Below are 24,313 nucleotides of genomic sequence, written 5' to 3'. Positions count from 1 at the left end.
TGAAAGTAATCTAAATTGTTTTTATTAGTTTTTTTCCCTGAAATAAGAAGTAAAACTCTAAAAATCTAAAGAAAATATTATGTAATTCATCTCGAATTACTCTTAATTAATTTGACGAACATAGAATACAATAAGCTATATCTTAATGGTAATATGTTCAACAGAAAACTATAAGCGAATAAATTTAATTACAGATATGTCACCACGTATACAAACTTTAAAATAACTATAACGTAGTTCTTACCATAGTTACCTGAAAGTGAATTGAATATTACTAAGACAGAACTGTTCGGTAATACCACAGCAATAGTACAAGTTGTAGGAAAGAATATAAAGAACATATTACTTGATATCTATTGACACAAGGGTAATTAATATATCATGAAACATGTAGTAGTATGAAAATTGTGCATATTTACGGAAGTACCTATCCGTTAACATATACACACAAGGAATGGATTACACTCTTACATACGACACATCAATATCTATATATCATTATGTATATCAACGGTCACTGCTTTCTTATGAAAATAGAAAGACAAACAATTCCTCTGATTGTTCACAAATGTATACAAAATAGTCGATAGAAACAGAAAAATACGGCGCGAATGTTTTTCTTCCAAGACGCGCCGTGACCAAAACACATCCGACAATACATATCCAGTGTATAACAAACAAATGTCATATATATTTATTAGGGTCTCAAAAATTAGAGTATAACATGGCATTGCACTTGGGAAACACATATATGTATATCATAGATATAGGTTTGTTTCTTGGTAACGAAATACTTGTTTTATACAATATATTATCATTTTAGATGAGTTATATAATTTTAACTCATCCTTCTTGGTACAGGTCAAAAGTAATTATGGCTCATAACAAATATTTTGTTCTAGTAATAACAATATAGAAGGAGATTAACATTTAAAGAGTTAAGAATAAGACATCATTATTAAAATATCATTGTCTTTAGAACAACATTTGTAAATAGAAATTACTAAAATGAAATACATAAGAAAATGAACAATAGAAAGGTCGGGCCAAATACACCAAATCCTTAGCATATAAATTAATTACCATATACTACAACTGCACATTATCACAAAATCTATTGTTATAGTTACCATTTTATTAAAATAAGGAGAAATTTACAAAGCTCCTGATTATATGTCTACCGTTTATTTCACCTGAACTAATCTATCAATGTCTGAAATAATTTTAAGCACATGATGTTCCCATGCAATAAGTCTTACCTCGTTTAGATTACTGGAACAAATATAAACGTTATTCATTAATTACACAATAAGTGTATGATCAGTATCATGTTATAAAAAACATCACCAAATAAAACAACCATCAGGTCAGACAAACACTATATTAATTTTTCTGTCAGACAAATTAAATAGACCAATGATGCGTATTTTATACACAACATAGTTTAATAAACAAGTTCTTACTCTCTCATAAACCACAAGTCTAATATTGATGTTAATAGTATTCATTAATATTAACTATAGTAATATGATATTTATAACTGTTTAACCCCTATTAGATAGCCTTGAACCTACATTATTGTATCATACAGGATCTATCACTTGCTAAAAAGTTATTAAGTATGTCATGTCAATAGCCACACAAGTGTTCGGATACCAGAGACAGGTAATAAGAATACGGCACATAACAATACTTTTTTCTGGACTAAAAAGAATTGTGATCATATCATTTTAGAAATGTTTCTATTATACATTAAATTTCCGAAAAAAAAGACTTAACTTCCATCCTTTCATGATTTTCAATAAAGTCTGACTAACAGTACCATATTAATGAGAAACAGCTATTCCAATTGTTATATCAATACAAAACATTTTTACGTCACGAGAAAAACATCGCGGGAAATAACAAAAAATCACGCTAGAATCGCGCTTTTAACGAATCGATTGATGATAAACAGAACAGCTTGATATACCACGAATGCAGTCCATGTCTTCCGAAAATTAATTGGAAGTAACTGTTGTAATAACGCCGACATCCTGGATATTGTGATGTAAACAAGCAATATAACAAGATTTTATTTTTAGCACTTTAAGCCATCAATGTCTATTCATTTATTTATTACCAAAACGTTCCTTTTGTCTTCACAGAATACATAGGATATTATGGTTAGCAAAGGGCCACCAACATTGCAATCCACATTCCACCAATAACTAAATACTGCTGAGAAAATGATGTTTCAAATATCACCAACTAAGGAAAGTAAGAAAGCCTGAAAAATAAAGACTTCGATAATGAATTAAAAAAAAACTAGATGTTCTAAAGAACCTGAATCGCTCACTTAGCTTGATAAGCAACATTCTATTGTTTTGTAATAGGGACCATCTCGTTTTTTTTTTTTTTTTGGTTTTTTTTGGGGGGGGGTAAAAATCCTTAGGAATAATCTTATTGATTTGCAATGAATTATGTCCAATTGTTTCTGAGGAGAACATTTTTTTAAGTAATAACATTAGCAAGAAAAACGCCGAGAAGGTAAAAAACTCCAACTTAGCTCAACAGATCTGCAAGAATATTTTATAAGAGATAGATGTCATCACGTTTAATACTTTTACCTCGTCAAAATTTTGCTAAACCTTACGATTTTGGTAAGATATGCGGACAGTTTCTACCAGACCCATGTTTTCAAGTTTTAGTCACGGCAGCCATTTTTTTCGACGGATCAAAAATCCCATTTCAGTTCTCAGCAGAATACCCTAACGAACTTCCTACTATGTTTGGTTTCAATTGATCAGGTAGTGTCAGAGGTGACGACTTTTGATTACATTCAAAAGATCTTTTGAAAAATTGTTAACGACGACGGCGGCTTATTCAACACGCTCAGAGTGAATGAAGCACTATAACTGACACAAGCTCAAGCTAAAAGATATAGCATATTTGTATTAAAGCCCATTTGGTAAAACGTTGTATTATATGCAGTGTGATTAACACTCTATATTTGATGATTCCCATGGTGACGGAAAGAAAAATACGCCATTGGTAGGCAAGCTCCTGGTGAAGGGTACCTTATATTTGTCTTACAATTTGTGGTGAAGAGTACTGCGCTTTGGTCAAACAGGTGCATGGTTGAATATGTTATATAAAAGCTACTACGAATTTGATTTGGTGTTGACAATTCCTTAACTTAGCGAAAATTGTGACTTTAAAAAAGCAATACAAGACTTGCACATGCAGAATAAAAAACAAGAACAAGAACAATCAGGTTGTTTAATGGAGTATTTATGTAAATGTATATTGTTTTGTGTTTGTTTTTTGTTTTTTTTTTTTGTTGTTGTTTTTTTTTTAATATTTAAAAATAATACTTCCGTTATTAAGCATTACATATCTCTGGAATAACATGTTGAGCCATATCACTTCATATCCATCCCTGTATATGTGTTTCTTCTGTATGTGTTGTCTCTGATCTTTAATGTCATTTCATGTATCTGTAAATTGTAAATTGTAAAAAATGAATTTTAACATTAGAAAACAAAGAGTGACTATCTATTTTTTATCATACATACGCCTTGGGGATTTTCCATTATCCCTCTACATGGAACAAAATAGCCGGAAAAAAACCGTAGCGATCGTTGACCTGAACTAAATATCCATATAATGGCACACGCATTTTATTAGATATCATTATGTAGAAATGTACAAATCAAATAGTATAGGTAATTTGAATTGAATCATACAACATGCCACATCGATGAAATCATAACATTTAGTTTAAACCCAAGCCAAAATCTTCTTCAGTTTATGCGTAAGCAAAATTAGTTATACGATTGCATTTTACTATGATTGTAAATGAACGCCACAGTAAGAAAACAAACAAATACATAAAAATAATAGCTTACCTGAAAAAAACTCTAGAGGTAAAACAAATCTTTTGTATTCAACACTATATTGCAATAATCTTTCAGCAACTTTAATACATCGACGAAACTGCTTCGTACAAAAAATACTCGATTTTACCGACAGTAGTGCCCACGTTTTCATAAAATCAATCACCAGTCAAAGTCAAATAAGGTTTATGTATAAAGCTCATAACCTTCCAGCTTTGTTTTTTTTTTTTTTTTTTTTTTTTTTGTTTTGGGGTGTAAGGAGAAAAACAATTTATTTACTACTGATTTACAGAAATAGTAGTATTCCTATCATGATTTCCTTCTCCTCAAAGAAATCCAAAATTTAATTATCAACAATTAACTAGTAAAGATAATTTTTTTCAGTACAAAGTAATAACATAAACTGTCAAGCTGAACTTATGTTTTTAACTACAAAAACTAATATACCAATAACCAAAGTATAAGTTAGTAATGCGGTATGCATAAGTCATGATAAGGGTTGCTGAAATAATGGGAAATAATTTCATACCACAGGTATAGATATATAAAAACTTAAACATTTATATAATGAAATATGTTTCGTTGATACATTGCTTATATGATATAATTCTATATGATGTATATTAGATATAATATAATATAATATAATATAATATAATATAATATATGGCTAAGTATGATATAACTAATATTGATTTGACTAAGGACAACCACATAGTGCAATCGCTAATCCTTGTAAGCTTTGACGAACCATTTATTCCTACAAAAAAATATAGAAACCTTTCAACAGCTTTTACCATAAATGTAACACGGTGATTGTTTAATTTTCTAATTGTATTATTTTGTAATTATCGTTGAAAGCTCAATCATGGAAGAGTTGTATTTGCGTTGACAATCTCTCTCTATTAGAAAATTGTGAACTGTGTGGTAATATTATTTATTAGTTTGGATTTAACTCATTGCATTTTGAATTAAAATTAATAGTACTTACCACTCTGGTATATTTTTGGCTTTGCACTTTGTCACGACTTCAGTTTTATTATTCTGTAATAGAATTTTAATCTTATAAAGCAAATTTAATGTCATGCCAATCGATTTACTTTCATACTATTACATATTATCAAACATCGTCATAAAAATTAATCATTCTATATTTCTTTCAAGCTAATCAAGCTAACCTGTACTATTGTGTTAGGCGGTACCTAATACTAAACAAGAAACGCTGCCAGCAAAAAGAAATGCCCCCTTCCGGCTCGAAAATTGAGTAAAACAGCAAACGAATTTCTAATTAAGTATTTCCCTTTTGAGATACTTAATCAGAAGTTCGCTTTGTTTTCTACATGTGGAGTTGTACATGTGTTCGCGAGGGTTTCAAAATGTGATGTATTTAAGTGATTTAATCTCCTTTTGGAGTCCTTCGACAATTGTGATATTCCTTCATGTACATTTACATATGACACCCAACATTCCTATAGAATTTCATCAAAATCCCCCGAGTCATTTAGGAGGAGTTGCGCGTACGAGGTTTTTATCGTATAAAACCCCTAAGTTTGATTGTCTATATATAGAGACTTCAGACAGTTATAACTCTTAAGTTTCAATTGAATAATCTCCCTTTGGAGTCTTCCAACGGTAATTATATTCTCTTATGCTCATCTTCAGATGTATCCAAACATTCTAGAAATTTTATAAAATTCTTAGAGCGAATTTTGAGAAGTTGAACTTACGAAGTTGAAACATGTAAATCCCATCAATTCTATAACTGTAGTTATATTCTTTAAATCCTATCTTGATAAGCTACCCATTCTTCCTTAAATTTTATCAAAGACCTTTAACAGTCTGACAAGCTGGTACCTATATACTACCATACTTTGTATGCAGGGTTGGGAAAATAAAAGCAACTCCTTCTTATCAAACATAAGACCAAGAATTGCTAACCTGATGTCAGGAATAAAGAAAAATATTCTCGCAATTAAAACATTAAACCTATCGACTACGATTCTTACAATATAAGCCAAAACTGCCAAAATGGTTGTTATTATTTTGCTATGGAAGATTCCTAATATGAGTTTATTTTTTTCACAACTTACCAGTTGAAAACTTACTTCTATCAATATTGATTTTATGGTTTTAGCTATAGCGTGCAACAATGTGATTCTTCACTTGACAAGGGCTATTACTCAAATAAGGAGTCGTTTTACAACTTCGCACTATGAAGACTGTTGAAGGCCTCTTCGTCAACTGAAATTTTCTGTTTATATATTATGCTTTTAAAATCATTGGCTTGCATCTGCAAAACAAATCGTATATTTTATCCTTTCGAGGGTAATAACTTTAACAGGTCAATCAACTTCCACTTAAGGTAGTACACCTGGGGTACCCCCAAAATTTTCCCATAATTCAATTTTCTTTAAATTTGAATATAATATTACACAAACTGTCGCGCATCATTTGTCAATTTTTTTTAGAAAATTCACCGTGAAGATTTTTAACAATGAAGACTAAAATATTGGTATGTTTTGAAAATCTGAATCATTGGCCAAACTGAACCCTATCTGGTAGTTTAGGGTCATTTGACAATAAATTTAAATAAATAACAGAATATTAAGTCAAATACACTTTAAAAGGATTAATATATCAGATTAAATATCGAATTTTATTCTTTCCATTTTGTAGAAGAGATGCTAGGCGTTTGAAATAACAAAATAACAAAAAGAGATCATTTTCAGCTATTGGCTTATTTAAAAACCTCTATTGTGCAAAAAAATTCAATTTTCGTACAAAACTGATATTATATGAACTATTCATAAGCAAATCAATAAACACATTTTCAGAAGAGTTCCACTTGGTGAAGAATTACCTCCAAGCATCTCTCTATTTGTCAGCTAGAAAACTGATCACTAAAAACTTCAACTGAAGATTTGCAAAGTCATAATTCGTTTATAGATCAATGAATTTCTCAAACTTCCATATATCCATAATCTACATCAAATTCTCTCTCATATGGTACAAATTTCATATAAAGCACTTCAAGAATACAACTTCAAACTGTTCAGACATTGCTTGCAGCAAAGAAAGACTCTAACAGTGGTGTTAGTGGTAGTAATAAATCTCAGGTAAAATCGCAGACGAGAAACCATTTTGAATTGTCAAATGAATCAGATCAAAGTAGGTACTTAACAGGAATGATTAACCTACAAAAGGATATTGACAAAATTAAGTGTAATCTTCAGAGTTTAACAAAGAGAGAAGACCTTGATTGAACTACAAAAGATCTATTTAAGACCAATGATATGGAGATAATGGTGACAGCCATTGTGAGGAAACTTCTCCAACAACTCAGTTGAAGACTGAAATGCAAGAGCAAATACATGCTTTCGCTGTAGAGAATGATGAGAAGAGACAAAATGTTTATTATCAGAGGTAGACGTAGAAAATAATAGCAGTGATTAGACCTACACTGCTACCACACTCTCCAAAGAAGAGATTGTGGAAAACCAAAAATCTGTGCTATCCTCTTTTGGTATCTCTACCAAGGATGATGATTGTGATTTACCGTCTATGTACTGGATTCCTAAACTCTACAAGAATCCATACAAACAACGTTTCATAGCTGGATCTGCAAAATGTTCCTCCAAACCTCTTTCAAAACTTTTAACTTCTATACTCACAAATGTCAAAGAGGCTCTACAGGCCTACCACAATATTTGTTATTCCCGTAGTGGTATTAATTCAATGTGGATCCTGAAAAATTCGAAAGATCTTTTGGAGACAATCAGTTCAAGACTATTATCTGAATATAATAGCATTAAAACCTATGATTTTTCAACAGTTTATACTGCTATTCCCCATACTCAGTTAAAATCACGATTAAAAACATTATACATCGTTGTTTTTCCAAAATAGATGGTACGTTTAGATACAAATATATAGTTCTTGGTAGAGATTCCTCATACTTTGTAGGAAATAATTCCAAATCATCATCCAAATATACAGAGGAAGATGTTGTCCAGTGTGGTGGACATGTTTTTCAACCAACGGTCGGCATTCCAATGGAAACACATTGTGCTCCTTTTTTTGCTGACCTTTTCCTTCACTCATATGAAGCTGACTTTATAGCTGATCTGATCAGAAAGAAATAATATCGTTTGGCTAGATCCGCTAAATAGATGATGTATTATCTTTAAATAATTCTAGTTTCGGGGATTTGATACATCGCATCTACCCCAAAGAACTTGAGATAAAGGATACTATAGACACTGTGAAGTCAGCCTTATATCTTGACCTACACTTAGAAATCGATGATAAAGGAAAACTATTGACTAAACTTTACGACAAACGTGATGACTTTTCATTCAGAATTGTCAACTTTCCTTTCGTCTGTGGCAACATCCCTTCAGCACCTACGTATGAAATGTTCATATCACAACTCATACGTTATGCCAGACCTTGCCGAAACTACGCAGACTTTTTGTATCGCGCTAGAACTCTAACAAATAGGCTTCTGGAACAGAGTTATGTTGCTACAAGATTGAATTCATCACTACAGAAGTTTTATGGTCGTCATCATGAACTCGTGGATCGTTATGATGTATCAATCTGCATCATGAAAACTGATTTATTCAACGGGTCATAGTTTTCCTTTCCTCGTTTGTCTATCCCAGACTTGACTTTTCATGAGCAACTCGGTGGGTGTTTCGAGAAAAGCAGAGGACGCTTACCCTACCGGTGCACCAGGTCCATGCTTCCAGTTTTTAGTGCTCATTTGCTTTTGTTACTTTGTATGTATGGTTTTAGTTACTTTATGTTTTTTGTTGTGTATGTCTGTTTTCCATGTCTGGTCGTTGTCCCTGGATTACATTCTTTTGATTACCGCTATAACCTTGGTTCCCTTGATTACTCTTGAACAACTGAAAAATTCCAGCAATAAGACCGAACACGAATTGCATGAGAATGCTAAGATTGTGAGAGATGCTATTATTACCAGCAATTTAATTGAACAATATTCCAGAAAAAAACCAACATCAAAGTGATGAATTTTCCTAGGAAGCGAAAACAGAATTTGAGAGCTGACTTTATAGAAACCGTCAAGATGGATTTAAATGTGGAGCTTCAGGACATAGATGTTGTGGCAATACACCGTATTCCATCAGAAAAACCAGGAACAAAACCTGTTATAGTAAATGTTTCTAATAGTGATGCCAAAAGAAGTGTGATGAGGGAAAGGAAGAACTTAACAAACAATGTCAGATTTGTTGATGATGTCACAAGGAAGAATTAGGAACTTATGAAAAAAACTTGATGAAACTGAATGGTTTTAATCCGTTTGGTACTATAGTTGTGGGATTTATGGTAGAACAGAAGATGGGCTTCAATTGAAGTTTGGACTGTTTGATGACATTCAATTGAGATTACGTCAAAGGAGATAACATAAACGTATGTATGTACATTAAGTTCTCAATTTACACATTTAAGCATTTTTTGACATTGTAATTTTTTCCCTATCTGTTTTATACATTTGATATATGACTAGCTTATACACAAACATTCCACACACGATCTCGGAATTACAGCCGTCCAATACTGGGTTGAAAAACATAGAAATGTTATGCCAGATCGTTTTTCTGTTGATTTTATATTGGATGCAGTAAAATTAATATAAGAAAACAATTCATTTTTCTTTGATGGAAAAAAATTATAAACAAATTCATGGAACTGCTATGGGAACCAAGTTTGCACCCACGTATGCAACACTTGTGATGGGATACCTTAAGCAAAAACTTTATCAGAAAATTGAAGACGAATTGAGTCAAACGTTTGCAAATTATATTGAAAATTCATGGAAACGCTTTCTTGATGATTGTTTTATTATTTGGAACTATTCAGAAGACATGTTGAATAAATTCACGGATATTCTGAATCACCTCCATAGCTCGATTAAATTTACCCGTGAAATCAGCCTTACAAATTTGTCGTTTTTTGATATTTTAGTTATCAATAATAATGGAACAATTACTACTGACATTTTCTATAAAAGTACGGACACCCACCAATACCTTGATTTTAGATCCTGTCATCCAACACATACCAAAAGAAATATCCCGTATTGTTTAGCACGCAAGATCTGTGCAGTAGGTACAGATTCCGAAACACGGGATCAGCGTTTAGAATAGTTAACAATATTTTTAAGAAATCAGAAATATCCCGAATCATTAGTAACTCACGGTATTCAACGAGCGAAAGTACAAATTCTTCGTACAACTAATAGCCGGGAAGAATCTGATCATTCTGTAATTCCATTGGTCATAACTCACAACCCGCTCAATATAAATATTTTCCATATAGCTAAATCGAATCTGCCGATAATAGCGAGAAGTGCCTCATTGAAAAGACATATCAATGAAAATACTTTAATTCAAAGTAAAAGACAGCCGAAAAATTTAAAAAGACTATTAACAAAAGCAAGATTGGATCCTGATGGTGACAAAGAACAATTTGCAGTGTCAAAATGCAAGACAGAAAACCTGATCTACTGCATACAATGTGGAAATTGCAGCGAAATTTACATTGGCCGGCAGGTTTTTTAAAATATTTCCCTTTTTATAAAATGAAATCCTCCGATGAGGGTCTTCGAAAATTAAAAGAAAAACGTTTTATCGAAAAGTTTAAACCATCGTTGAATGGACAGTAATTCATTCCGCTTTATATAACTATTGTAACGTCACCGTTCACAACGTAGTCATATTGTTCACCTGAAGATTGCCACAAGGCATGAAAGTACTAGTGACTAAAATATTGTGATTACTCGATCATGTTGAATTATTATTGACAAATACTTATATCTACTTTTTATATAAAAATATTTATACTTATTTTACGAAAAAAGTATGTATATAGGAATTCAACAGTAATATCTGAAAATTTCGCGAAAACTGAAAATTTAAATCATATATGTAAGGAAATGATATACATGTATCACTGCCATATTGAATCCCTTCAAAATAGTTTTAAAGTCTTGTCCCCCATTTTTTTGTACAAATGTATATGAGTGAAAAAAAATGTTGTATATATGTACATATGTTGCGTACGTGTACTGGCTTGGACTTTATAACACTTATATGAATTATTTGTATCAATGCATGCTTCTTTCATTTCATTACAAAATTAATCATATTGCATGTTTTTGTTGGAATGAAATATCTAATATGGGTTTTTTTTTAATTATGTCTGTTAATTGTCAGGGATTGAGAGACACTGCAAAGAGAAAATACGGTTTTAACATGTTGAAATCTAAACACTGTAATATTTTTGTCTTCAAGACGCACACTTTTCATCTGATATCGAGAGTAATGTTCGATCTATGTGGGGCTATGAATGCTACTTTTCTTCACTGAATTCAAATTCCAGAGGAGTAGCAATTTTTTTTAAAATAATTTTGAATTTAGTGTTTTAAAAGAAAAGAGAGATGCAAGTGGAAACTATTTAATCCTAGATATTGTAGTTCAAAAACAAAAAATGACTCTGGTATGTATATATGGGCCAAATACAGACTCCTCTGATTTTTATATGATTGTTTTTTCTGTAATAGATGACTTTGGTAAAGAACATTTTGTTATTTGTGGTTATTTTAATCTTGTTCTCAACCCTTATTTAGATTATTATAATTATTTACATATTAACAATCCTAATGCTAGAAATAGGGTTCTCGAGTTAATAGAAGAAAGAGGTCTATTTGATCCCTTTATGGAACTTTTTCCGAGTCTACCAAGGTACGTTTTGCGAAAAAGAACACCTTACAAACAGGCTAGACTAGACTTCTTTCTTCTGTAAGAGCATACATTAATATATTTGAAAAACTGTTATGTTGAACCTATCTATAGGTCTGACCAAGATTGTTTTATATTCAGAGTTCCATTCATTTTTTTGTGGCAAGGGGTTATGGAACTTCAATACTTCTTTACTGTATGATTCAGAATATATGAAAAATGTAAAAAGCAAAATTTCAGATATTAAAAAACAGTATGCTGCTCTTGTTTACAACTTTGACAATATTGATACTATGAATAATGAGGATATTCACTTTAGGATAAATATACAGCTATTTCTTGAAACTTTACGGATGGATATTCATGGCAAAACCATATTCTATTTAGTTTTTACAAAAGGGAATCTGAGAAAAAGAGCATGACTTGAAAAATAAAATTATAGAGTTAGAAGTAGGAATAGATGAACATTCTATAGTAAGAAGCATGAACTTGAAAATCTACGTAAAGAAAAGATGAAAGGGAAACTAATTAGGTCAAGAGTACAATGGGTGGAAGAAGGTGAAAAGCCTTCAGGATATTTTTGTGGACTGGAATCCCAAAACTTTTGAAAGTAAAATTATTCCAAAAGTAGAAAAAGATGATGGTCAGGTTATAACAGATCAGTTTGAAATATTCAAAGAAGCGAAGTTATTTTATGAAAACTTATATCAATGTAAAGATTCTTATACTGGTTGTAATTTGAATGATTTTTAAAAAAAATTATATCAAACACAATATAGCATTTTAACTGGTGATGAAAAAACAATCTATAGGGTAAAATTACCATCCATGAAGCAGATGTTGTATTGAAAAAAAAATGAAAAACAATAAAACACCTGGATCAGAGGATTTTCAGCAGATTTTTTCAATTATTTTTTGGAAAGATCTTCAACACTATAGTGAAATCTTTAAACTATGGGTATGATATATGTGAACTTACTGTTCTAATTATAATGTATTATTCTGATGGTTCATTTTTTTACTTTAGAACAGTTACACTAAAGGTATGGAATAAATATTGATGTTATGAAATACAAGAGTTTGGGATTAGCTGTAACATCAGCAGCAAAATATTTCATAAAGGGTACCACTATTCAATGTAGACCATTTATCCCTTCTGTATTTCAAAACCTTATTAGAAGTAACAAAGGGTTAAAAGATATGTACAATATATTAGTGAAAACAGAAATCTGTCCTAATGGACAACAAAAATGGAGTGAACTACTAAGTGAACATAATTTAAAATGGAATTGTATTTTTATGCTTCCATTTGTAGTCACTAAGAATATTAAACTCCCGTGGATTCAGAATACAATAAACCATTATATTCCTCCTACAAATTAGCTTCTGTTTAAAATGAAAATTGTTGATGATCCTTATTGTACATTTTGTCACAAAGAAAATGAAACAATAGACCATTTGCTATGGAATTGTAGCATAGGTCAAGATTTTTTACATAATGTTGAATACTGGTTTCTTTCACGTGGTATAAGTATTTCAATAACAAAACTGAGTTTTATTTTGGTGATGTTTCAAAACTTTCTAAAAATGACCCTCAAAACATTATATTTTTTAATATCAAGAAATTTATTTCCGATACAAGGTACGATACAAGGTGTTTTAAAAATAATTTATCTATAGTAGCAAGATATGTATAATATAGCAAAATGTTAGCAGTAAAAAATAAATATATTACTAAGTTCAATAATCAGTGGAGTAAATTCCAAAATATATTTAATGTCTAGGACTCACAATTTATGTAAGTGAAATGATTGATTTATTGATGTATTTCAAATTAGAAAACAGGACTTTTCCTCATTTGTTTTGTATGGTTTTTTGTATTCTTTGTATACTAAATCATGTTTTGATATTTGTGAACAATATAATTTATGTGTTTTATGTAATGATGATTGTGTATGACTGTTCGAAAATTTAGAAAAAAATAAAAATAAAAAAAACAATTTCAGAAAAGTTCACCTTGTAGTTTTTATTGATGTTTTAATGTAAGGTAATACATTAATTTTTTTTTTTTTGATAATTAATCATTATGGCTAAAATCATTTTAATATTCAATAAGGTTACAACGTATCAAATTATGATGACTTATATTGATGAAAGGGCATTACCAGGCGCAGCTTGAGTCAACTACAGTTGCAAATTAATGTCACATAAATATTTGTATTTCTGCATGAAGGGACAAACTTACATGGTAGATAGAGTCATATGCTGAATAGAGGCAACAATTGAAAACAGAAAGCTTCAAGTCTTATATTTTCCAACAGTCATATACCGTGAATCGTTACGGTGTATCCATCTGCGCCATGAAAACTGATCTGTTCAACGTGTCATAGTTTTCCTTTCCTCTTTCGTCTACCCCGGACTTGACTTTTTGTGTTTCTAGAAAAGCAGAGGAAGCTTACCCTACTGGTGCACCTGGTCCATGCTCCCAGTTTTTAATGGAGTCCGAGTTGCTCATTTGCTTTTGTTACTTTGTATGTATGATTTTAGTTACTATATGTTCTTTGCTGTGTATGTCCGTTTTCCATGTCTGGTCTTTGTCCCTAGATTACATTCTTTTGAATACCACTATAACCTTGGTTTCCTTGATTACTCTTTATAAGGAATTAAAGAAAATGTATATCTTTTTAAACTCTAAAAGATTAATGAGTTATAAAACTGGTAATGCTATTGGTTAGCTGTACTGTCTCATGAAAGAAATCACTTCATATTTCTTTCAATTTTATTATCATATCTAAAGGAATCTTGGTTTGCCGTTAAAGGTATTATTTCAAACGTTTTCCCACTTTATAAACTATATTCCTCAATGTACGCATTTGAAACATGTAATCAAAACTTCAAAAGGGTAGAGTTACTGTGGCTGGCATCTTTGTTCTAGAAGTTGAACACTTTCTTGTAGTTATTTCCCTTTAACATCAGTATCACTTTGAAGCTTGCATATTAGGAGTTATTCAAACGCTCTAGTGACTAAAATTCTTTCAATCCGGATTATATCCTTTACCCCAGGTCTTCTACCTTAATAGAGATTTTAGTAGGCCTTATCTTGAGAAATTATTTCATCAATCGGAAGTTACTGTTTAGTTATGTTTTAGAACGGAAATTACGCATTTTTTTTTTCTTTTTTGCTTTTCAATGGCAATTAAAGAATCTCAGTGGGAACGCTCACAATATCACTTTTTATCGATTACGGTTATCAAGTTATAAACTTAAAGCCACAGATAAATCAATAATTTTTAGTTAAAGCTTGGATAGAGAGACCCAGTATAATTCGTCATGCAGAAGCAATATTCCAAATATCTAAGCATTCCATTCATTAGAAGCTAAGATATCTGTTACGAAAATTTCCATTATGCAGCACCGTCAAATACTACAAAGTAGATGGTTAAGAGGAAAAAGATGGGCAACGAAACTGAAAAGGGGAGACACGGTACAAGTCATCATGAGAATGCAATTTATAGAACATCTAAGCATTCACTCTGGGAGAAACAGAGAAATCTTAAACGAAAAAAGTTTAATGGACGGACAGTCAGACAATGTGATTGGAATATAGCACCACTCTTATAAGTGCGATATAGTTAGTCCTTTTTTGTTATTCTGTAAGCACGCTAGATTCCATATTGGCAATGCGTTGCTTGGTTTCCAAAATGTGTGTATTACACATATTTTATTGAGAAACAAGCAACAAGCAAAGTTTTCAGGGAATAAAAATAATATTATATTATACTATACATGCTTAAAAAGGAGAAAAGTGCCTTACCTTACTTGTCAGACGTGAAGATGAAAATAGTATATATTGTCTTCTCTTCGACTGAATCTATAAAAGTAAAGGTATTGCGTCAATATCAGAGAATGTATTTACTGGTAATGGTTAAATGCTCTAAACGGCAATTCAGCGAAAGCAATCTCAGACATTTAGTTTAATTGAACGTCCTATAAATCATTGTTAACTGAAAATATTAGGTGTTTTAAGCTATATAGAAAACGAAGTACATTAAAAATTAACGGACGAACAAGGTGATTAGAATATAGCCCCACTCATTAGCGTGGGGATATAATTAGTCCTTTTTTGTCGCACAATTTGTTACTCTGTAAACACAGCTAAATTCGATATTGGTAATACCTTGTTTGGTTTCCCAAATATTGTGTATGACGCATCGTTTATAAAGAAACGACGAAAGTTTTCAAGCGATAAGTGTAAAATCATATCATACTATACATACTAATAAAGGATAAGTGCCTTACCTTGCTTGTCAGACGTGAAGACGAAAATAATATATATTGTCTTTTCTTTGACTTATACTAAATCTATAAAAGTAAAGATATTGCGTTAATATCAGAGAATGAATTTAATTGTTAAATGTTTTTTTTTTTTAGATTGTCATTCAGTGAACATTTTATATTAACAAAACGTCCTAAATATTAATGTTAAAACAATGAGATGTTCTCTGTATGTATCATGCCTTGTCAAATGTAATGTCTATATTCAAAGGTCATTATTTTGTTAGTGTGATTTTTCCAATAAAAAGGAATTTATATTCAATGTAGCAATTGTGCAAGACTTGATTAGGAAAGAGAGCATCATTTGAAGCATAGAAGCTTATATATCTCATCTGCACACTAGATTGTACAAAAGGTATTTTTCATGACATCAACACAAGACAAGGCAACCTTCACCAAGGAACTTTGTGAATAATTTGTGAATAAGCATGTACCAGAAAAAGAGGTTTATGTATAAAATTGCTACATCAATGTTGCAATATTTGGTTACACTCATGTTTCCATTTCTTGTTACAATGGACAAAGTAATAGCGGATTAAACTACCAAAACGTTTTTTTTTCTCCAATATCGCTATGAATACATTGAGCTGCTGGCTTTGCCCATTTGAATCGCCTAGCTAAATCGAGGATTTTTTGTGAGTAGGGAACAACCGTATAGAGTCATAACCGTTGCCATTCTTGGTGAGCTACCAAAATGTAATATGGCTACAAGTTTCAATGTTTCTCTTATATAAAATCTGAAAATAAAATCGCGTTAGAGTCCGAGTAGTCAGTATAATTAGCACCGATGTATTACCGGCACATCAATTCAGAATATCATACGATTGAATTTTAATTTTTGTTATGCAATATTTCAATGATAAAAACTCTGCACAGCATTATTGTTTTTAAAAAAATATATGCATATTAAAATACCAATTTTTTGTAAACTTTTGTCAACAAAAAAACAACAGTTGACAAAATAAAAAGTAACTAACCTTCTCAACGTTGTTTTCCAAAAATGAAGAGCTTGTCCTATACACCCTATAAAAACCCTGTCCGTTATGATAATAAAATCTTTTGTAACTTTTATTGCATATTTTTTTCTTGTGATGCTTCCCTGACGAAGCCTCCTTAATAAGTGGCTATAAATTTATAACAATAGCAATAGGCAGAATAAAGGTAGTGCATCTTGAGGTAATATAGGTACCATCACAAAGGTAATTGATAATTTGATGTAGTTTATCGTTTAAGCTCTTTGCATTCCTTAATCTTAAATTAATACTTACATCTTTACCAACTTGTACAGAATATCAAACCTAAGATAAAAGTGATACTCGATCTTTGTAAAGTTTATAATTGAAAACATCAAAAATGAAATTGAAGACTATAGAACGTTCAGTGGTGTCTGAACTCTGGTAATGTTAAACAAAATATCAAATTTCCAAAATATTCACTTTGCATATTGTTTTATTTTATGTGTTTTAATTTGAATGGACTGGAAACCTTGTTTGAAATGTTTTTAACTTCAATTACTTTTTTCAAACTTTGAACTTATGCTCCCAGGTTTTAGAGTTGCTCATATACTTTTTTTTACATTGCATGTATTATTTTGGTTATTCTATGTTCTTTGGGGTGTGTCTGTTTTCCATGGATTACATTCTTTTTATTCCCGATAGAATTTTGGTTCCCTTGATTACTTTTTCAAAGATTTTCGTACAAGTTCGGAGATTGTTGTATAATTTCCCTGATGGTATTTTTACTTTAGAAACTTTTGTTTCGATCATATAACAGTTGAAGAGCTTATAAGTAAAAAATATTGAGGATATGTTTAGACTGTCTTTTTTGTACAAAAATGAAACATAGTTGAGATGATGCGGCAGTACATAATTGAATCACATTAGGTGAATTTACCCTTGAAGTAATACCCTGAAAATAAATCCAGACTAGACTTTAATATTACAAGACAATATTTCAGAAACAGAATTTTGTCACATCTGTAATACTACACTCGGATATGTTGAAAAGTTGGTACTAAATCCAATGTTTTATTGGTATGAAAGATGCTCATTTAGTTAAGATTAAATTGCTTACCGAATGCAACTATGTTATTACAACGAAAATTATCCAAATCATTTTAACTAAAACACAATTTTAAATATGAATACCCTTTATACCACAATTATTTACATAGATACTGTTACGGTTCTTTGTAATAATGTAATATTCAATTTGAATTTAAAAGTTATGTTTAAAGGGCATATACGTAATATACACTTTCTTGGATTCTTCATGATTTATTAGACATTAATTAGCCAAGATATATTTGGTATACATTATATACATTCACAACCATTAGTGATATTTAAAGAGTAATCAAGGGAACCAAGGTTATAGCGGTAATCAAAAGAATGTAATCCAGGGACAAAGACCAGACATGGAAAACATATATATATATTTTATTTATTTAAACAATATTTAGTTCCTAAATTGAACTAAAGTTCTCATCCGGATTGTTCAGCTCCTATGAAAATATGTCATGAATTGTGGTATAAAATATCAGACATAAGCTTAGGTATCTGAATATGAATTCACCTTTAAAAAAAGAATAGAAATTTCACTACACATCGGGTTGGACAGGATTAGAAAATAGATGACGAATATGGTTTTCCCTTTATTGAGTAACATAATAAACTACATTGTATAAAACAAAAATAAGTCGTTATTTTTCACCTTTAAGAAAACGTATTGCTTGAGACGCGTAGTGGGAAAAAATTGAAAGGGGGGGCATCTAATGCATGAACTTAAATCAAACTTAAGTCAAAATAAAGCTGAGAATGTGTACTTTAAAATCATATATGTAATTAACTACAAAAGCGTATGAATATTGTTTACATGTGTGAGTAATTTGCCTGCATGCTGTCAGTTTGCAGAACAGATAAAAATGTGGATTTTCAGTATTATTTATTCAAGTAAATTTTGTGAAGAATTTCTACAATCATCGTACCATTAGCATAATGATTTTGGAAGCCTTATTTTCCCAGCTTCGCAACGGTATGCATCTTTAAGATGTCATTTGTCCTGGGAATTCACAGTGAGACTTTGAAAATTACTTTTTTAATATGTAAAGTAATGGAAATGTTAGAAGTGGTTAGTGAGACCCAAGCTCTGAAAGGCCCCGACATCTTAGGTAAAAATTTCACGTTCTAATGCACGTATTATTAAATAAAAAACAAAATTTGTATTTTAGTTAATTATAAGAAACCTACATCTGTTCTTGTCAACAAAGAAACATGAAAAACTACTTAACAGAAGGTTAATGTTAACCTAATACAAAAGCTATACACACGGTAGATCTACAAGACATATATAACATTTTTCAAATTATTCCAATTATGATGATTTTTCAGATGTTTCAGACGAGGCAAATGACTTCCATGCCGTTAAATAATTGCAACTGAAACATATACATAATGTATTCCATTTCAAATGTGAAATTTCTACTTCAGCTAAACTTTAAAAGGCTATTAAATCTAATTAATATTAATAAATTTCTGATGGATTCAAGTCTGCAAAATTCACAATGAAATTATTCAACACTTTATGATTAATTTTCAGTTGTATTTTGGGCCAATAAGACCCTTTATCGCCCCTTCTCTTTAGACTTTGGTATCACTGCTACATATGAAAAATTATAACATTATTTAACGATAAATGTCTTTTAATTCAAGTCTGAAGTACTTGTTAGTCTTTGTTCAAAATGCTACTAATATTACACACTTTGCTTACTCCGTGATTTAATCAAATAAATTTTGCATTGCTATTTCGACGCATGCCCGACAGTCCTCTTCCACTCCCTGCCTTAACCCTGTGCTGTTTGTGGAACTGTCACACTTTTTCCATTCATTAAAGTTTTTTTTTAGAATAAACATAAAAACAAACGTAATGACTATGTACCCTGATACATTATTTCTGTACTATTTGATCTTTTAGGGATCAATCAACCGTCAAGACATCAACGTTAAGATGGAAAGTGATAAACATAATTACAGATTTTGTTCCAGAAAGACCTTAATAACTTCGTTTCTTTTGTTGAGAATGTACATAGCCTTTAATGTGTTTGTACTCTTTCAACTCAAATAGAACAAGATCGAGGATACAAGTCATGACAACCCAGATATATATGTATTATAATGGGTTATTTCTTTAAAATTGGCATTTTATTTTAATTTTTTTATTTTCTCATTGTTTTTTCAGTCCTGGTTTGATTCAATTTTCATTATGTCTAACAAGTTATTCAAATACATGAATGTGTGACCGAAGGTGTCTCTTTGAAAAATGGAAAGTGAAAAATCAGTAACATATTAACAATTGGTCGCATCCTAAATTTTTAAGACACATATTTTCCTAAACTTTTTGCCCAGTGACGATTGCATCATTGTCGGGTTTACGTGTACTTTGTCATAATAATTATTAAGAAGGGTTTTTTTCTTTGGAGTTGACATTACTCCATAGCAAAACAAAAATGATCTCTTATCTATTAGACAAATACAATGATAATCTACATTATGTTTTCAAAGACAATATTATTGCGTTGTATAATCATAATGATTGATGTTCGTACTTGTGGTTGAGATATTAACCATTTAAATGAGACATATAGGAAAATAACACTTCGGGCTTAGTTATATTATTTAACACTTTCACTAGTGCGTTACATGTTTTACTGTCAAGAGAACCTTTATATCCTGTTCAATACATAGTTATTATTGTTCTTTATTTATGCATATACTAGGTTCTTTAAAAAATACACAAAATGTTAAACTGCTGGTAAACATTTTTTATCTTAAATAATCTTGTTTTGCCTGTCGGAAATTTTATAGAAATAGGAAGTTATTTATTTTATACTTACATAACCATAATATATGTACAATTAAAGTTCTATGATTATATACATTTTAGTTACCTCTCTTTAATGTTTTTGGATTTAAGTGTGTCTGTATTGTCCTTTTGTTCGATACTTCGGTGTATTTTTTGTCGATAATTAAAGTACCATCAAAAATGTGTCGACACTTTAATATCTTTAGGTTGAAATTGGTTTTATTTTTTTTCATAAGATACTGGTCATTATATCCTTATGTCGAATTACTATTTAATTCTATTAACGTATCATTTTTAGTGACTATCTCCTACAAACTTTTGATTGTACAAACCTTTTAATTATATTTGAAGTAAATAGGTTTATCATTTTATATCATAACAGGAAATTCATTTTGGTTAATTGATTGTTATTCTGTACCGGAAACATCGATTCACAAACATTATTTTCACAAAAACGGCTTCATATTATTCAAAGTATTTTAGATACCGGTATTTCTTTTTCATTAATATTATTATTTTGCGTAAGTTTTGTTATCAAAAGCTATAACCTAGGTCTGTTAACAGTATATTAACGATGTTCTTTGTTTAAAAGAATGTCGTTGATATGCTAAACTTCATTATACAGTGAAACTTGTCTAAACCAAAACCTTGAATAATCTAAACTTGTCGATAATAGACACTTTCGAATCCTTTACATCAATTCACATGTATTTTCAAAAGTGGTATTACATAATCTTATTTTTTAAAGGAACGATGTAAAATGTATAATTCATATGTTTCGCTTATTGCAACTAAATAATTTACTTCAGTTTCGTCTATCAAGTACGATAATACTTTCAGTACTTGTGCTATCAGCATTATAAAGTGTCACGATTTTTATTATTTGTGATAAAACATCCACATATTTAGCGTGCCATTATACTTTAAACCATTCGTTTTCATCGTTGAATTAAGATCACATTTCAAATTAAAGAGGTGATATATCAGCTCTCTTTGTTGAAATACAATGATATTGTGTGGAATGGTCGTATATTAGTATTGCATTGTTTAAAAGTCGTATAACGTTTGGAATACATTGAGGTTTTAGGAAGCTATCTTTATTGTCAATTATGAATGATTTTAAATTTTATTATCTTCTTATAAACTTAATTACCAAATTAGCCGAAATGATGCTCTTTTTTATTTAATTGATATAACGATAGTCCATTGGCGACATCAAATGGTTGGTTACTTACAATTAAGGAGCAAGTTACTTGCACTTTCAGGAGACAAGTCTTCTCATTCAACGAATGATATCCTGAGTAATCGCAGCAGGGGTGAATCAAGACATTTTGAAAAGAAAGGGTGCCAGCCAGGGTTTTTCAGAAAAGGGGGGTGCTAGGACATTATTTGCCATTTTTGTCAATTTTGCACATAAAAATGACAAATTTTCCAATAAAAATGGGATGACACCCCCTCTGGATCCGCCACTGTGCAATTTTCATTTATATGATTATTATATATAAACCAGGTCTGTAAATGTATGAAATGAAAACAAGACATTTTGCACTTGCTCTCGGGATTAGATTCTGGTTCACCCTGCAATGGTATTTTCATGTTGAATTAAATTTAAAATTCATAATTGTGTTTATTCTGCTTTGATGAATTCGTTGCATTGTTTCTATCAATTCCTTTGATAACTCACAGAAACCCATACGTTATGCCAGAGCTTGTCGTAACTACGCAGGTTTTTTTTAACCGCTAGACTTCTTGCAATAAGGCTTCTGGAACAAGGTTATGTTGCTACAATACTGAAGTTATCACTACAGAAGTTTTACGGTCGTGATCATGAACTCGTGGATCGTTACGATGTATCCATCTGAATCATGAGAACCGATTTGTTCAACGTGTCATAGTTTTCGTTTCCTTTTTCGTCTACCTTGGACCTGATTTTTTTATGAGCAACTCGGCGGGTGTTTCTACAAAAGCAGAGGACGCTTACCCTACCGGTGCACCTGATCCATGCTCCCCGTTTTTAGTGGAGTCTGAGTTGCTCATTTGCTTTTGTTTCTTGGTACGTGTTATTTTGGTTATTTTATGTTCTTTGTTTTGTGTGCCTGTTTTCTCCGTCTGGTATCCCTTGGATTACATTCTTTTCATTTCCGCTAGAATCTTGGTTTCCCTGATTACTCTTTGACAAGGTTTCTTTGTCGAAACGAAATATCGGTTGTGTTAAAGAATATCTGCTAACTTAATATTTCAATACTACATTCTTACATTGATGAATTTTTATATCATGATAAAATATTTAAATTAATTACCAGCTTTTTATTTCAAGCTATGTTTAAATGTGACATTATGAGGGTTTTTCTGTTGTTTTTTGTTTTGTTTTCATAAGCGAACGGACCAAATGTAGATCTTAAGAGTTCAAGGAGTTTATTTATAGAGCCTAATAATGACACTTTGTGTTCTTCTTGTCATTTTTTTTCTTATGTTATTTCTTGGGTTTTATACTTGTTTTGTTTGTTCGGTATATTTTTTTCTGAAACTTCATTATGCGTGAAACTTTGGTAATAATGCCAAGATTATCTTTCTTTCTAATCGACCCCGTGCAGGTCCGGGTGTTAAAAGAATAGGCCTGCAGCAGCGCTAAGCTTGTCGTATAAGGCGACTAAATGGTGCTCAGAAACCTAGCCGGGGGCTAGGCGCTCTGTCCACAGAGCAACTGGGATGTGTGCCCCAGGTGGTTGAATGGGGTACCCCTGGCGTGTTACATGCTGGGGTTGTCAGGCAATAATACGGAAAACCTGACCGCAAACCATAGTGGTGCACCGTGTTGGGAAAGATGCCACGTTCCTTGCACGTTAAAGAACCCTGCTGTGGTATTCGATAGGAGTAGGAACCTTTGCGCTCCGCCACAGGAGGCTAAATTGCCCGACCTTACCCATCCCCCCTTTTTCCAGTGGCAAATTTGTCGACCCTATTGTCCTTGTGTCCCATCCTTTTTTTTTTTTCATTTCATGTTCATTTTATCATCCATTTCATGTTCATTGTCTGAATATAGCTGAAATATTGCTGCTCGGACGTTAAACCCCAACAAACAAAACAATCTTTCTAATCGATTATATGACCTTCAAATTGGCGAATATGCACCCGAAGTTCGGTTTTTCAACATATTCAGGGTTCTCATTTCTATTTATTCTTTCTGTTGTATATAACTTTTATTTTGTCTCTTCTTTTGATGCCAGTCTTCAATATGTCAGTTTAAGATTTATGAACCGTCGAAAAAGAGTTCTTAAAATTAACATTTCCCATAATATTTTAACTTTTCTTCTACAGATCCTTTTATATAGTATAAAGGAACTCTGTGAAATATTCTGAAATACTATGTAGTAAAACTTGTCTTATTTAAACACCTTATACTTTTAATCAGTTCCAACTATGGATAGGAAACCGACTTAAAGATTCTTGGGCAGATGTCTACTCCCTTCTGAA

At 31.2% G+C, this 24,313-nt stretch overlaps 1 long non-coding RNA gene across 1 annotated transcript; it reads right to left on the bottom strand.

The window, feature by feature from the left end:
* Positions 1-211: 211 nt before the first annotated feature.
* Positions 212-18,109, bottom strand: LOC148613118 (uncharacterized). Its single transcript, XR_015924580.1, has 6 exons — positions 18,053-18,109; positions 17,248-17,277; positions 15,944-16,006; positions 15,459-15,515; positions 4,870-4,922; positions 212-4,638 (listed from the first exon to the last, which is right to left on the bottom strand). It is a non-coding gene; the product is annotated as an uncharacterized LOC148613118 (long non-coding RNA).
* Between the last annotated feature and the right edge of the window lie 6,204 nt (positions 18,110-24,313).

The sequence above is a fragment of the Perna viridis genome, chromosome 7 (genome assembly GCF_037379345.1).
Source record: "Perna viridis isolate PV_CMFRI_1.1 ecotype Kerala chromosome 7, ASM3737934v1, whole genome shotgun sequence".
Lineage (NCBI taxonomy): Eukaryota > Metazoa > Mollusca > Bivalvia > Mytilida > Mytilidae > Perna > Perna viridis.
The sequence above is the reverse complement of the archived record's forward strand: the minus strand, read 5'-3'. Positions and strand labels throughout refer to the sequence as shown.